Here is a 16012-nt window from a genome sequence, read left to right as displayed (position 1 = left end):
CCTCACCCTGGGCTTCCAGGCTGTCCATCCCCTCGCCCCCTCCTACCTCACCTCCCTTCTGTCCTTCTCTAGTCCAGCCCACACCCTCCGCTCCTCTGCCGCTAATCTCCTCACCGGGCCTCGTTCTCACCTGTCCCACCATTGACCGCAGGCCCACGTCCTTCCCCTGGCCCGGAATGCCCTCCCTCCGCACATCCGCCAAGCTAGCTCTCTCCTCCCTTCAAAGCCCTACTCAGAGCTCACCTCCTCCAGGAGGCCTTCCCAGACTGAACCCCCTTCTTCCTCTCCTCCTCCCCATCCCCCCCCGCCTTACCTCCTTCCCCTCCCCACAGCACCCGGATATATATTGGTACAGATTTATTACTCTATTTATTTTACTCGTACATATTTACTATTCTATTCATTAATGATGTGCATCTAGCTTTAATTCTATTTGTTCTGACGATTTTGACACCCGTCCACATGTTTTGTTTTGTTGTCCGTCTCTCCCTTCTAGACTGTGAGCCCGCTGTCGGGTAGGGACCGTCTCTCTATGCTGCCGACTTGCCCTTCCCAAGCGCTTAGTCCAGTGCTCTGCACACAGTAAGCGCTCAATAAATACGATTGAATGAATGAATGAACTAACTGCCCTTTCTTTAGCCCTGAGCACACAATTCAGGCTTTTTCATTTTATACTATAAACGTCTTGGTAGTGTATTAATTGACCCATCTAAATGAAAATGCGAAGACTGTCCAAACAAAACTAATGTTAAATGGATGGACAGGGTGGGTGAATTGATGGTGAAATGACTGTACTGGGGTGAATGTCAACATATAACCCCAACAGGGGCAACTGATCTGGTCAACAGATTGACCTTAGTAAGCGCTTACCAAATACTCCCCCCACCCCCAGCCTGGGATATGTGGGGTTGTGTGACTTGCTTTACCCAACTATTCCATGTTGTCCACCTTGGAGGTGTTACACCAGACCTTTTTTTAATGGTATTTGTTAAGCACTCAGTAAGTTCCAGGCACTGTACTAAGCACCGGGCTGGATATGAGGTAATCAGGTTGTCCCACATGGGGCTCACAGTCTTTAATCCCCCATTTACAGATGAGGGAACTGAGACACAGAGAAGTGAAGTGACCTGCCCAAGATCACGCAACGGACAAGCGGCAGTGTCAAGATTAGAACCCAGGACCTCTCGATCCCGGGCCCACGCTCTTTCCATTATGAGGCCACGCTGCTTCTCGGTTTTGTGGAAAGCATAAAGCGCTTAGTACAGTGCTCTGCTCACAGTAAGAGCTCAATAAATACGATTGAATGAATGAATGAATAAAAGTAATTTCGACTACCGACAATTTGATAACCTTGTGCCCAGCGCTTAGAACAGTGCTCTGCACATAGTAAGCGCTTAATAAATGCCATCATTATTATTATTATTTGTACCCCCGCAGTTGGCACCATGCTTGGTACTCCATAAGCACTTAATGAATACCATAAAGGACTAAAGACAAACACATACTTTGGCTAATTACAGACATAATAAAGAAAAATGCATTCAGTTTTCCATATGTCGGCCTGAGTGATCCCAATCTCCTACTTCACTCTGGGCTATGTAAGTCTGGAAGATTACATTCCTTCATATGTACTTAGAATTCCCTCTTCAATGTATATGCCCCAAAAGAAAATCATTTTCACGTACTGTAATCTCTTGAGTGAAGGATCGGAAAAGCAAAAATGCATATTAGGATGAACCAGCATTGTACATTTTCATGTTAATATTTCATTAAAAATATAAATGAAAAGAAAAATAAACCTTGGCTGCTGGAAATTATGAGTTATTTCCTAAGAAGATATCCCCTAGGGTAGTTATGGTAAGACCTACTTCAAGGTTTTAGACTTCAAAAGGTTGTTGTTATCCAACTACAGCATCCAGGCTACTAACCAGACAGACAGATAAGAGTTTGGCCCTTCTGGAGTCCTTTAATATGCTGATTTTAATTATATACTTTATCCTGGAGATTTCCAGCTACATCCTATCACTAGTCTACAGTGCAGGAACGTGGATATCCACAGATTCTCTTTCACAGTGAAATGCATCTCAGAGTATTTGCTGTAGGAAAGAGAAAAATGTCTTTTATGATTATTACTCTAGCGGAAACGTGTACAGATTTTAAAATCTCTTTCCGCCTAAACTCCCTTCTGGGTTTCATTCAGTTGGACTTATTTAGCGCTAGCTGTGTGCAGAGCACTGTACTAAGCGTGTTTCTTTGTCCTTTCCTACTGTTTTGCACCTTTCCTGTTGTCCTTGGTTTCTGTATCTTTCTTTAAATCCACGACCTTTTCGTCCGTCGCTGTGTTCGATTCTGTTTCCTCAACCCTGTTGTCATTTTCCCTTCTGATCCTCTCTGTTGTCTTCTGTCTGTGTGCCTCTCTGCCTCTGCTTGTCTGTCTCTTTCCATTTTCCTCTCTCTCTCCCCCTCTCCCTCTGTTTGCTCTCTCCTCTTTCCTTTCAGTTATCCTTCCCTTGTCTTATGCCGTCGAGTCGTCTCCGACCCATAGCGACTCCAGCCGCGTGGCTCATTGGAAAGAGCCCGTGCTTTGGAGTCAGAGGTCATGGGTTCAAATGTCGGCTCCGCCAGTTGTCAGCTGTGTGACTTTGGTCACTTCACTTCTCTGGGCCTCAGTTACCTCATCTGAAAAATGGGGATTAAGACTGTGAGCCCCCCTGCTACAACCTGATCACCCTGTAACCTCCCCAGTGTTTAGAACAATGCTTTGCACATAGCAGGAGGCCTTCCCAGACTGAGCCTCTTCCTTTCTCTTCCTCTCGTCCCCCTCTCCATCCCCCCATCTTACCTCCTTCCCTTCCCCACAGCACATGTATATATGTTTGTACATATTTATTACTCTATTTATTTATTTATTTTACTTATACATATCTATTCTATTTATTTTATTTTGTTAATATGTTTGGTTTTGTTCTTTGTCTCCCCCTTCTAGACTGTGAGCCCACTGTTGGGTAGGGACTGTCTCTGTATGTTGCCAACTTGTACTTCCCAAGCGCTTAGTACAGTCCTCTGCACACAGTAAGCGCTCAATAAATACGACTGATGATGATGATGATGATAGTAAGCGCTTAATAATTGCCATCATTATTATTATTATCTCTCCCAGAATGCCCCACCTCCATCTGCAATCATTCTGGCAGTGTATCCATAGAGTTTTCATGGTAAAAATACGGAAGTGGTTGACCACTGCCGCCTTCCGCACGGTATTCATTCCTTTATTCATTCAATCGTATTTATTGAGCGCTTACTGCGTGCAGAGCACTGGACTAAGGGCTTGGGAAGGACAAGTTGGCAACAAGTAAACTTGAGTCTCCACAATAAACTCTCTCCCATGCCACTGCTGCCCAGCACGGGGGAGTTTTGACTTGTAACAAATTGCCTTCCACTCGCTAGCCACTGGCCAAGCTGGAAATGGAATGGGTCGGCCTCTGCTTGACTCTCCGTCCCGTAGCTGAGACTGGTAGAGGACTGGAAACTCTCCAGGTGCCATCCTGAAAGGGGTATTGCTTACTGACCAATGGAAAAATGGCTGAGTGAGAAGGGGGAGACAGAAAACAAAACATATTAACAAAATAAAATGATTAGAATATGTACAAATAAAATAAATAAACAACTGGAGTAATAAATATGTACAAACAAATATACAGGTGCTCTTCTTTCTAGTTGGGCCCTATGGCCACGCATCTGTTGCACCTCTGTTCGACTTCATATTAGTTTCTGTCCCCCCTTCAAGACTGTCAGCTTATAAGCAGGGAACATGTCTGGTTGTTCATCACCATCTTCATTAAAGCTCCGGGATTACTTTCAGAGCAAGTTAGACTGTAACTTGAATAAACTGCTAATTAAAAATAATTATAGTGTCACGCTACTGAAGACTGAGAATCAATCAATCAATCAGTCGTATTTATTGAGCGCTTACTGTGTGCAGAGCACTGGACTGAGAGCTTGGAAGGACAAGTTGGCAACATAGAGAAACAGTCCCTACCCAAAAGCGGGCTCACAGTCGAGAAGGGGGAGACAGAAAACAAAACAAAACATATTAACAAAATAAAATAATTAGAATGAATATGTACAAATAAAATACATAAATAAATAGAGTAATAAATACGTAGAAACATATATACAGGTGCTCTTCTTTCTAGTTGGGCCCTACGGCCACACATCTGTTGAGCCTCTGTTCGACTTTATATTAGTATCTGTCCCCCCTTTAAGACTGTGAGCTTATAAGCGGGGAACATGTCTGGATGTTCATCACCATCTTCATTAAAACTCCAGGATTACTTTCAGAGCAAGTTAGACTGTAACTTGAATAAACTGCTAATTAAAAATAATTACAGTGTCACGCTACTGAAGACTGAGAATCAATCAATCAATCAATCAATTGTATTTATTGAGCGCTTAATGTGTGCAGAGCACTGTACTAAGCTTGGGAAGTACAAGTTGGCAACATCTAGAGATGGTCCTACCCAACAGTGGGCTCACAGTCTAGAAGGGGGAGACAGAAAACAAAACAAAACATATTAACAAAATAAAATAATTAGAATGAATATGTACAAATAAAATACATAAATAAATAGAGTAATAAATACGTAGAAACATATATACAGGTGCTCTTCTTTCTAGTTGGGCCCTACGGCCACACATCTGTTGCGCCTCTGTCCGACTTCATATTAGTATCTGTCCCCCCTTTAAGACTGTGAGCTTATAAGCGGGGAACATGTCTGGATGTTCATCACCATCTTCATTAAAACTCCGGGATTACTTTCAGAGCAAGTTAGACTGCAACTTGAATAAACTGCTAATTAAAAATAATTACAATGTCACGCTACTGAAGACTGAGAATCAATCAATCAATCAATCAATCAATCGTATTTATTGAGCGCTTACTGTGTGCAGAGCACTGGACTGAGAGCTTGGAAGGACAAGTTGGCAACATAGAGAAACAGTCCCTACCCAAAAGCGGGCTCACAGTCGAGAAGGGGGAGACAGAAAACAAAACAAAACATATTAACAAAATAAAATAATTAGAATAAATATGTACAAATAAAATAAATAAATAAATAGAGTAATAAATACGTAGAAACATATATACAGGTGCTCGTCTTTCTAGTTGGGCCCTACGGCCACACATCTGTTGCGCCTCTGTTCGACTTCATATTAGTATCTGTCCCCCCCTTTAAGACTGTAAGCTTATAAGCGGGGAACATGTCTGGATGTTCATCACCATCTTCATTAAAACTCCGGGATTACTTTCAGAGCAAGTTAGACTGTAACTTGAATAAACTGCTAATTTAAAAAACGTGTCACGCTACTGAAGACTGAGAATCAATCAATCAATCAGTCGTATTTATTGAGCACTTACTGTGTGCAGAGCACTGTACTAAGCGCTTGGGAAGTCCAAGTTGCCAACATATAGAGACGGTCCCTACCCAACAGCGGGCTCACAGTCGAGAAGGGGGAGACAGAAAACAAAACAAAACGTATTAACAAAATAAAATAATCAGAATAAATATGTACAAATAAAATAAATAAATAAATAGAGTAATAAATACGTAGAAACATATATACAGGTGCTCTTCTTCCTAGTTGGGCCCTACGGCCACACATCTGTTGCGCCTCTGTTCGACTTCATATTAGTATCTGTCCCCCCCCTTTAAGACTGTGAGCTTATAAGCGGGGAACATGTCTGGATGTTCATCACCATCTTCATTAAAACTCCAGGATTACTTTTAGAGCAAGTTAGACTGTAACTTGAATAAATTGCTAATTAAAAATAATTAGTGTCACGCCACTGAAGACTAAGAATGTTGAGTACAATCCAGTAGCAAATCTAGAGAAGCAGGGTGCCTCAGTGGAAAGAGCCCGGGCTTGGGAGCCAGAGGTCATGGGTTCTAATCCTAGCTCCGCCACTTGTCAGCTGTGTGACTTTGGGCAAGTCACTTAACTTCTCTGGGCCTCAGTTACTCATCTGTAAAATGGGGATGAAGACTGTGAGCCCCCCGTGGGACAACCTGATTACCTTGTAACCCCCCAGTGCTTAGAACAGTGCTTTGCACATAGTAAGCACTTAATAAATGCTATCGTTATTATTATTCTCTGGGCCTCAGTTACTCATCTGTAAAATGGGGATGAAGACTGTAAGCCCCCCGTGGGACAACCTGATTACCTTGTAACCCCCCAGTGCTTAGAACAGTGCTTTGCACATAGTAAGCACTTAATAAATGCTATCGTTATTATTATTCTCTGGGCCTCAGTTACCTCATCTGTAAAATGGGAATTAAAACTGTGAGCCCCACGTGGGACAACCCGATCACCTTGTATCCCCCCCAGCGCTTAGAACAGTGCTTTGCACATAGTAAGTGCTTAACAAATGCCATCATTATTATTATTACTATTTTTCATTTATTCATTCAATCGCGTTTATTGAGCACTTACTGTGTGCAGAGCACTGTACTAAGCGCTTGGGAGCAGCGTGGCTCAGTGGAAAGAGCGCGGGCTTTGGAGTCAGAGGTCATGGGTTCGAATCCCAGTTCCACCACATGTCTGCTGTGTGACCTTGGGCAAGTCACTTCACCTCTCTGGGACACAGTTCCCTCATCTATAAAATGGGGATGAGGACTGTGAGCCCCCCGTGGGACAACCTGATCTCCTTGTATCCCCCCCAGCGCTTAGAACAGTGCTTTGCACACAGTAAGCGCTTAACAAATGCCATCATTATTATTATTACAAGTTGTACTACAAACGTTCCCATAAGGAGTTCATACTCGGAAACAGAAAGAGCGGCAAAAATTTTACCGGCGTCAACCGTTGGTCCTCAATTTAATGATTCGGGTATCATTTATTGTGTATAGTGTATAAATACGAGCTCAAGAGTGTATTCAAAAACAACTACTATTAGATATCCTGGGACAGAATCGTAATACCGAAACAACCCTGGCCAAGCAGTTTTGGCCGGTACGCAGGACAATTTGTTTGAAAACCATTTCTGTTGTTGCTTTAATGGCATTTGTTAAGCGCTTACTATGTGCCATCATCATCATCAATCGTATTTATTGAGCGCTTACTGTGTGCAGAGCACTGTACTAAGCGCTTGGGAAGTCCAAGTTGGCAACATAGAGAGACAGTCCCTACCCAACAGTGGGCTCACAATCAATCAATCAATCAATCAATCATATTTATTGAGCGCTTACTATGTGCAGAGCACTGTACTAAGCGCTTGGGAAGTACAAATTGGCATCACATAGAGACAGTCCCTACCCAACAGTGGGCTCACAGTCTAAAAGGGGGAGACAGAGAACAGAACCAAACATACCAACAAAATAAAATAAGTAGGATAGAAATGTACAAGTAAAATAAATAAATAAATAAATAGAGTAATAAATATGTACAACCATATATACATATATACAGGTGCTGGGGGGAAGGGAAGGAGGTAAGACGGGGGGATGGAGAGGGGGACGAGGGGGAGAGGAAGGAAGGGGCTCAGTCTGGGAAGGCCTCCTGGAGGAGGTGAGCTCTCAGCAGGGCCTTGAAGGGAGGAAGAGAGCGAGCTTGGCGGATGGGCAGAGGGAGGCCATTCCAGGCCCGGGGGAGGACGTGGGCTGGGGGTCGATGGCGGGACAGGCGAGAACGAGGCCCGGTGAGGAGATTAGCGGCGGAGGAGCGGAGGGTGCGGGCTGGGCTGCAGAAGGAGAGAAGGGAGGTGAGGTAGGAGGGGGCGAGTGATGGACAGCCTTGAAGCCCAGGGTGAGGAGTTTCTGCCTGATGCGCAGATTGATCGGTAGCCACTGGAGATTATTGAGGAGGGGAGTAATATGTCCAGAGCGTTTCTGGACAAAGATAATCCGGGCAGCAGCATGAAGTATGGATTGAAGTGGAGAGAGACACGAGGACGGGAGATCAGAGAGAAGGCTAGTGCAGTAGTCCAGACGGGATAGGATGAGAGCTTGAATGAGCAGGGTAGCGGTTGGGATGGAGAGGAAAGGGCGGATCTTGGCAATGTTGCGGAGCTGAGACCGGCAGGTTTTGGTGACGGCTCGGATGTGAGGGGTGAATGAGAGAGCGCAGTCGAGGATGACACCAAGGTTGCGGGTTTGTGAGACGGGAAGGATGGTAGTGCCGTCAACAGAGATGGGAAAGTCAGGGAGAGGACAAGGTTTGGGAGGGAAGACAAGGAGCTCAGTCTTCGACATGTTGAGCTTTAGGTGGCGGGCGGACATCCAGGTGGAGATGTCCTGAAGGCAGGAGGAGATGCGAGCCTGGAGGGAGGGGGAGAGAGCAGGGGCAGAGATGGAGATCTGGGTGTCATCAGCGTAGAGATGATAGTTGAAGCCGTGGGAGCGAATGAGGTCGCCAAGGGAGTGAGTGTAGATTGAGAACAGAAGGGGACCAAGCACTGAACCTTGGGGAACCCCCACAGTAAGAGGATGGGAGGGGGAGGAGGAGCCTGCAAAAGAGACTGAGAAAGAACGACCGGAGAGATAAGAGGAGAACCAGGAGAGGACGGAGTCTGTGAAGCCAAGGTCAGATAACGTGTTGAGGAGAAGGGGGAGAAGTCTAAAAGGGGGAGACAGAGAACAAAACCAAACATACTAACAAAATAAAATAAATAGAATAGATATGTACAAGTAAAATAAATAAATAGAGTAATAAATATGTACCAACATATATACAGGTGCTGTGGGGAAGGGAAGGAGGTAAGATGGGGGGGATGGAGAGGGAGACGAGGGGGAGAGGAAGGAAGGGGCTCAGTCTGGGAAGGCCTCCTGGAGGAGCGAGGCACCATACTAAGTGCTGAGGTAGATACACGTTCATTCATTCACTCATTCAGTCGTATTTATTGAGCGGTTACTGTGTGCAGAGCACTGTACTAAGCGCTTGGGAAGGACAAGTTGGCAACATCTAGAGACGGTCCCTACCCACCAACGGGCTCACAGACTAGAGGGGGGAGACGGACAATGAAACAAAACACATTAACAAAATGAAATAAATAGAATAGTAAATACGTACAAGTGAAATAAATAGAGTAATAAATCTGTACAAACATAGATACAGGTGCTGTGGGGAGGGGAAGGAGGTATCCCAGCTCTGCCACTTGTCAGCTGAGTGACTTTGGCCAAGTCACTTCACTTCCCTGGGCCTCAGTGACCTCATCTGGAAAATGGGGATGAAGACTGTGAGCCCCCTGTGGGACGAGCACTGTACTGAGCGCTTGGGAAGGACAAGTTGGCAACATATAGAGACAGTCCCTATCCAACAGCGGGCTCACAGTCTACAAGGGGGAGACAGAAAACAAAACAAAACATATTAACAAAATAAAATAATTAGAATAAATATGCACAAATAAAATACATAAACAAATAGAGTAATAATATAGATCAGTACAGTGATTTGCACACAGTAAGCGCTCGATAAATACGATTATTAATAATAGTATGTCTTGTTTTGTTGTCTGTCTCCCCCTTCTAGACTGTGAGCCCGCTGTTGAGTAGGGACCGTCTCTAGAGGTTGCCAACTTGCCCTTCCCAAGCGCTTAGTACAGTGCTCTGCACACAGTAAGCGCTCAATAAATACGATTGAATGAATGAATGAACAAGGAGGTGACGCGTTGCCTGGTTAGTCACAGTCCGTGCCCCACAAGGGGTTCACAATCAATCCATCAATCAATCGTATTTATTGAGTGCTTACTGTGTGCTGAGCACTGTAGTAAGCACTCGGGAAGTCCAAGTTGGCAACATATAGAGACGGTCCCTACCCAACAGTGGGCTCACAGTTCACAGTCCACGGTCACTGAGGCCCAGAGAAGTTAAGTGACTTTGCCCAAGGTCACACAGCAGACAAGTGGCAGAGTCAGAATCGGAACTCATGACCTCTGATTCCCAAGCCTTACGCCATGCTGCTTCCCTGCATGCTCAGCACACAGTGAGCACTCAATTAATTGATTGCCCAAAGTAAGCACTTAATAAATAGCATTGATTGACGGAGTCATAGAATCGCCACAACACGGCAGCCAACTTTTAGTTCCCCGAGGCAACGTGGTGCCGTGGCTACAGCACGAGTCTGAGAGTCAGAAGGTTATGGGTTCTAATCCCGACTCCACCATTTGTCTGCTGTGTGACCTTGGGCAAGTCACTTCACTTTAGAAGCAGCGTGGCTCAGTGGAAAAGAGCCCGGGCTTTGGAGTCAGAGGTCATGGGTTCAAATTCCGGCTCCGCCAATTATCAGCTGTGTGACGTTGGGCAAGTCACTTGACTTCTCTGGGCCTCAGTTCCCTCACCTGGAAAATGGGGATTAAGACTGTGAGCCCCCCGTGGGACAACCTGATCACCTTATATTCATTCATTCAATCGTATTTATAGAGTGCTGACTGTGGGACAACCTGATCACCTTGTAACCTCCCCAGCGCTTTGAACCGTGCTTTGCACATAGTAAGCGCTTAATAAATGCCATAAAGAGAAGTCACTTCATTTCTCTGGACCTCAGTTCCCTCATCTGTAAAATGGGGATGAAGACTGTGAGCCCCATGTGGGACAACCTGATCACCTCGTAACCTCCCCAGTGCTCAGAACAGTGCTTTGCAAATATTAAGCCCTTAATAAATGCCATCATCATTATTATTCCAGTGCTTAGAACAGTGCTTTGCACATAGTAAGCGCTTAATAAATGCCATAAAGAGAAGTTACTTCATTTCTCTGGGCCTCAGTTCCCTCATCTGTAACATGGGGATGAAGACTGTGAGCCCCATGTGGGACAACTTGATCACCTTGTAACCTCCCCAGTGCTTAGAACAGTGCTTTGCACATAGTAAGCCCTTAATAAATGCCATCATCATTATTATTCCAGTGCTTAGAACAGTGCTTTACACATAGTAAGTGCTTAATTAACGCCATTATTATTATTATTACTCTTTGCGCCTCAGTTATATCATCCGTAAAAAAAATAAGGATTAAGAGTGTGAGCCCAATGTGGGACAGGGACCAAGTCTCCAACCCGATTAGCTGGTACCTACCCAGGCGCTTAGAACAGTGCTTGGTACATAGTAAGTGCTTAACAAGTACCATAATTCTTATTATTATCAAAAGTAAAACAAACAACTACTTCCTCTTTGCTGACTCAGCTCGTTGAGGGCATGGAATCAATCAATCAGTCGTATTTATTGAGCGCTTACTGTGTGCAGAGCACTGTACTAAGCGGGGAATGTGTCTTTTTATTGTTGTACTCGCCCAAGCGCTTAGTACAGTACTCAATAAATGTGACCGAATGAATTGAATGAATGAATAAGTAATAATAATGATGGCATTTATTAAGCACTTACGATATGCAAAGCACCGTTCTAAGCGCTGGGGAGGTTGCAAGGTGATCAGGTTGTCCCACGTGGGGGGCTCACAGTCTTCATCCCCATTTGACAGATGAGGGAACTGAGGCCCAGAGAAGTGAAGTGACTTGCCCAAAGTCACCCAGCTGACAATTGGCGGAGCCAGGATTTGAACCCATGGCCTCTGACTCCAAAGCTCATGCTCTTTCCACTAAACCAGGTAAACTAACCTTCTCCCTTCCTTAAAGTTTCATTCCCTTTCCCCCTCTCCTGTGGATTTTTTTTCCCTATTCCTCCGACTCTCCCGTGAGCCCTCTGACCACACACGCACCTCTACACAGACACAGAGTGGACTAGTGTCGGAAAATCATCAGTCGTATTTATTGAGCGCTTACTGTGTGCAGAGCACTGTACTAAGCGCTTGGGAAGGACAAGTTGGCAACATATAGAGACAGTCCCTACCCAACAGTGGGCTCACAGTCTAAAAGGGGGAGACAGAGAACAAAACCAAACATACTAACAAAATAAAATAAATAGAATAGATATGTACAAGTAAAATAAATAGATAAATAGAGTAATAAATATGTACAAACATATATACATACATACAGGTGCTGTGGGGAAGGGAAGGAAAATCGAAGAAGCAGCGTGGCTCAGTGGAAAGAGCCCGGGCTTTGGAGTCAGAGGTCATGGGTTCGAATCCTGGCTCTGCCACACGTCTGCTGTGTGACCTTGGGCAAGTCACTTAACTTCTCGGAGCCTCAGTTGCCTCATCTGTAAAATGGGGATGATGACTATGAGCCCCACATGGGACAACCTGATCGCCTTGTATCCCCCCAGCGCTTGGAACAGTGCTTTGCACATAGTAAGCGCTTAACAAATGCCATCATTATTATGGTTGTACATATTTATTACTCTATTTATTTATTTATTTTACTTGTACATATCTATCCCATTTATTTTATTTTGTTGGTATGTTTGGTTTTGTTCTCTGTCTCCCCCTTTTAGACTGTGAGCCCACTGTTGGGTAGGGACTGTCTCTATGTGTTGCCAATTTGTACTTCCCAAGCGCTTAGTACAGTGCTCTGCACATAGTAAGCGCTCAATAAATATGATTGATGATGATGATGAAAGCAACGCGCTGTAAATCCAAGACGGGGGGTACGTTTGGGAATGTTTTCAATTCCACTGGCCCTGCCCGACGGCATCTTGGTTGGAGGATGGCCTGTAAAATGAATTACCTCCGCACCTGGGGTGGTTCCGCCTACGCTAAAACGTCGTGAGGAACCGGTTCGGGGGTTAGAGGATACACGGGACAGAGGACAGTACTTCTGAAAACCCACCTCTAAACCAGATGGCAAACTCCTAGAAAGCACGGATGGGAATCATTTATCTTGGTTGGCGCAGCATCCGTCCAGAGCCTTGAGCGAGTTGGAAATCTAGAAAGTGACCCATCGGGAGATGGAATGAGAGTTAATAATAATAATGGCATTTATTAAGCGCTTACTACATTCCAAGCACTGTTTTTAGCACTGGGGAGGTTACAAGGTGATCAGGATGTCCCACGGGGGACTCACAGTCTTAATCGCCGGTTTACAGATGGGGGAACTGAGGCCCAGAGAAGTGAAGTGACTTTTCCAAAGTCACACAGCTGACCATTGGTGGAGTCGGGATTTGAACCCATGACCTCTGACTCCAAAGCCCGGGCTCTTTCCACTGAGTCACGTCTCTCCTACTCCAACCGAGGGTGCACAATAAACTCCTCTAATGCCAACCTTCTCACTGTACCTCCATCTCATCGATTTCTTTTAATCGTATTTACTGAGCACTTCCTGTACATCCCAGTCTGCATACTTCACTTCTCTAATGCCTGCCTTCTCACTGAACCTCCACCTTGTCTATTTTATCAGTCAGAAAATCACAGTTCCTCGATTCAGATAACCCTCAAAATATCTGGAGCCAAGCCGTATCCTCTAGGCATACGCACTAGAAGCTAATATATTCATATGGGATCCCCCTTCTAGACTGTGAGCCCGCTGTTGGGTAGGGACCGTCTCTATATGTTGCCAACTTGGACTTCCCTAGCGCTTAGTACAGTGCTCTGCACACAGTAAGCACTCAACAAATACGATGGAATGAATGAATGAATGAAAGGGAAAAACACAAGAAAAGAAAACGTCAGGTGAAATGTCAGGTGGGCCCACGTTGCCTATAAAACTGGGCTTTAATAGTTTTTTCCCTATTTTCCCAATCCCTCCCCGTTGATCATCACACCCACACAAATCTTTCCTGCCTCTGGCTTGAAATGCCCTCCCTCCTCATATAATAATGATGGCATTTATTGAGCGCTTACTATGTGCCAAGCACTGTTTGAAGCGCTGGGGAGGTTACAAGGTGCTCAGGTTGTCCCACGGGGGGCTCACATTAATCCCCATTTTACAGATGAGGAAACCGAGGCCCAGAGAAGTGAAGTGACTTGCCCAAAGTCACACAGCTGACAATTGGCAGAGCCGGGATCTACCAATTACCCTCCCCCATCTCCTCCAAGAGGCCTTCCCTGCCCAAGCCCCCCTTTCCTCTTCTCCCACTCCCTTCTGTATCGCCCTGACTTGCTCTTTTTATTCATCCAACTTGATTAACTTGAATCTACCCCAGTGCTTAATGCAGTACTTGATACATAGTAAGCGCTTAACAATTACCGTAATTAATACTACCCAACCCAGCCAGGAAAATAAATGCGTGGAAAATAAAATGCGTGAAGATCAATCAATCAATCAATCGTATTTATTGAGCACTTACTGTGTGCAGAGCACTGTACTAAGCACTTGAGAAGTCCAAGTTGGCAACATATAGAGAAAGTCCCTACCCAACAGTGGGCTCACAGTCTAGAAGGGGGAGACAGAGAACAAAACCAAACATACTAACAAAATAAAATAAATCGAATAGATATGTACAAGTAAAATAAATAGAGTAATAAATATGTACAAAGTGCGAGAAGCAGCGAGGCTTAGTGGCAAGAGCCTGGGCTTGGGAGTTAGAGGCCATGGGTTCTATTCCTGGACCTGCCCCTTATAATAATAATAATAATGGCATTTGTTAAGCGCTTACTATGTGCAAAGCACTATTCTAAGCGCTGGGGAGCATACAAAGTGATCAGGTTGCCCTACTTGGGGCTCACTGTCTTAATTCCCATTTTACAGATGAGGGAACTGAGGCACAGAGAAGTGAAGTGACTCGCCCAAAGTCACACAGCTGCCAAGTGGCGGAGTCGGGATTAGAACCCATGACCCCTGACTCCCAAGCCCGGGCTCTTTCCACTGAGCCACGCTACTTCTCATGAAAGCCATGAGAAATTAGATGAAATGAGCATGATATGAAAAATCAAATGCCCGAAATACATCCACAGATGTACATATATATGTATATATGTATATATGTTTGTACATATTTATTACTCTATTTATTTATTTATTTATTTATTTTGCTTGTACAAATCTATTCTATTTATTTTATTTTGTTAGTATGTTTGGTTTTGTTCTCTGTCTCTATTTATTTATTTATTTTATTTTGTTAGTATGTTTGGTTTTGTTCTCTGTCTCCCCCTTTTAGACTGTGAGCCCACTGTTGGGTAGGGACTGTCTCTATATGTTGCCAACTTGTACTTCCCAAGTGCTTAGTACAGTGCTCTGCACATAGTAAGCGCTCAATAAATACGATTGATAATGATGATGATGATGATGTCTCCCCCTTTTAGACTGTGAGTCCACTGTTGGGTAGGGACTGTCTCTATATTTTGCCGACTTGTACTTCCCACGTGCTTGGTACAGTGCTCTGCACACAGTAAGCGCTCAATAAATACGAATGATATTACATAGAGATACATACCTCTTCTTTCCATTCATTCATTCATTCAGTCATATTTATTGAGCGCTTACTGTGTGCAGAGCACTGTATTAAGCGCTTGGTAAGTACAAGTCGGCAACATATAGAGACGGTCCATACCCAACATGTATATATAGATATACATTTATACACACAGATTTAATTTCAACCTATTTGGCCCTTCGGTCTTGAAAAATGTTCATTTGATAGAAGAAAGGCAGATTGTAACAGGCACCAAGGACTCTAACATGTAGGATACGTTAGCTTATAATACGGACCGTGCCAGAGTGAATTTTATAATGCAGCACCACAACTTTGCGCAAACAGTAGCTCATTATGAAAAGGAAGGACTGGAGGACCGTTATAATATCAGGGAAAACATCAATAGTTGAGCACATACTGTCCCTGCCCCTTTCCTCCCTCCTCAGCTGCGACCAGGCCGTAGTTCACTCTCCTTCATTCGGTCGTCCTTATTCAGTATTTACTGTGTGCAGAACACTGTTCTAAGCCCTTGGGAGAGGACAGTACAACAATAGACAGACACGTTCCCTGCCCACAACGAGCGTACAGTCTTCCAGAACCGTAGGTGCTGGTGAGACCTCTGACCCTTGTTATTTTAAAATGGAAAGAAAATTCACCTTAACATGGCGATATTTCCCATGCCACGTCTTTTTTTTTTTCCCTTTTTATGGTATTTGTTTAGTGCTTACTGTGTGCCGGGAACTGTACTAAGTGCTGGGGTGGATACAAGCTGATCGGGTT

The sequence above is a fragment of the Tachyglossus aculeatus genome, chromosome 4, assembly GCF_015852505.1.
Source record: "Tachyglossus aculeatus isolate mTacAcu1 chromosome 4, mTacAcu1.pri, whole genome shotgun sequence".
Taxonomy (NCBI): Eukaryota; Metazoa; Chordata; class Mammalia; order Monotremata; family Tachyglossidae; genus Tachyglossus; species Tachyglossus aculeatus.
The sequence above is the reverse complement of the archived record's forward strand: the minus strand, read 5'-3'. Positions refer to the sequence as shown.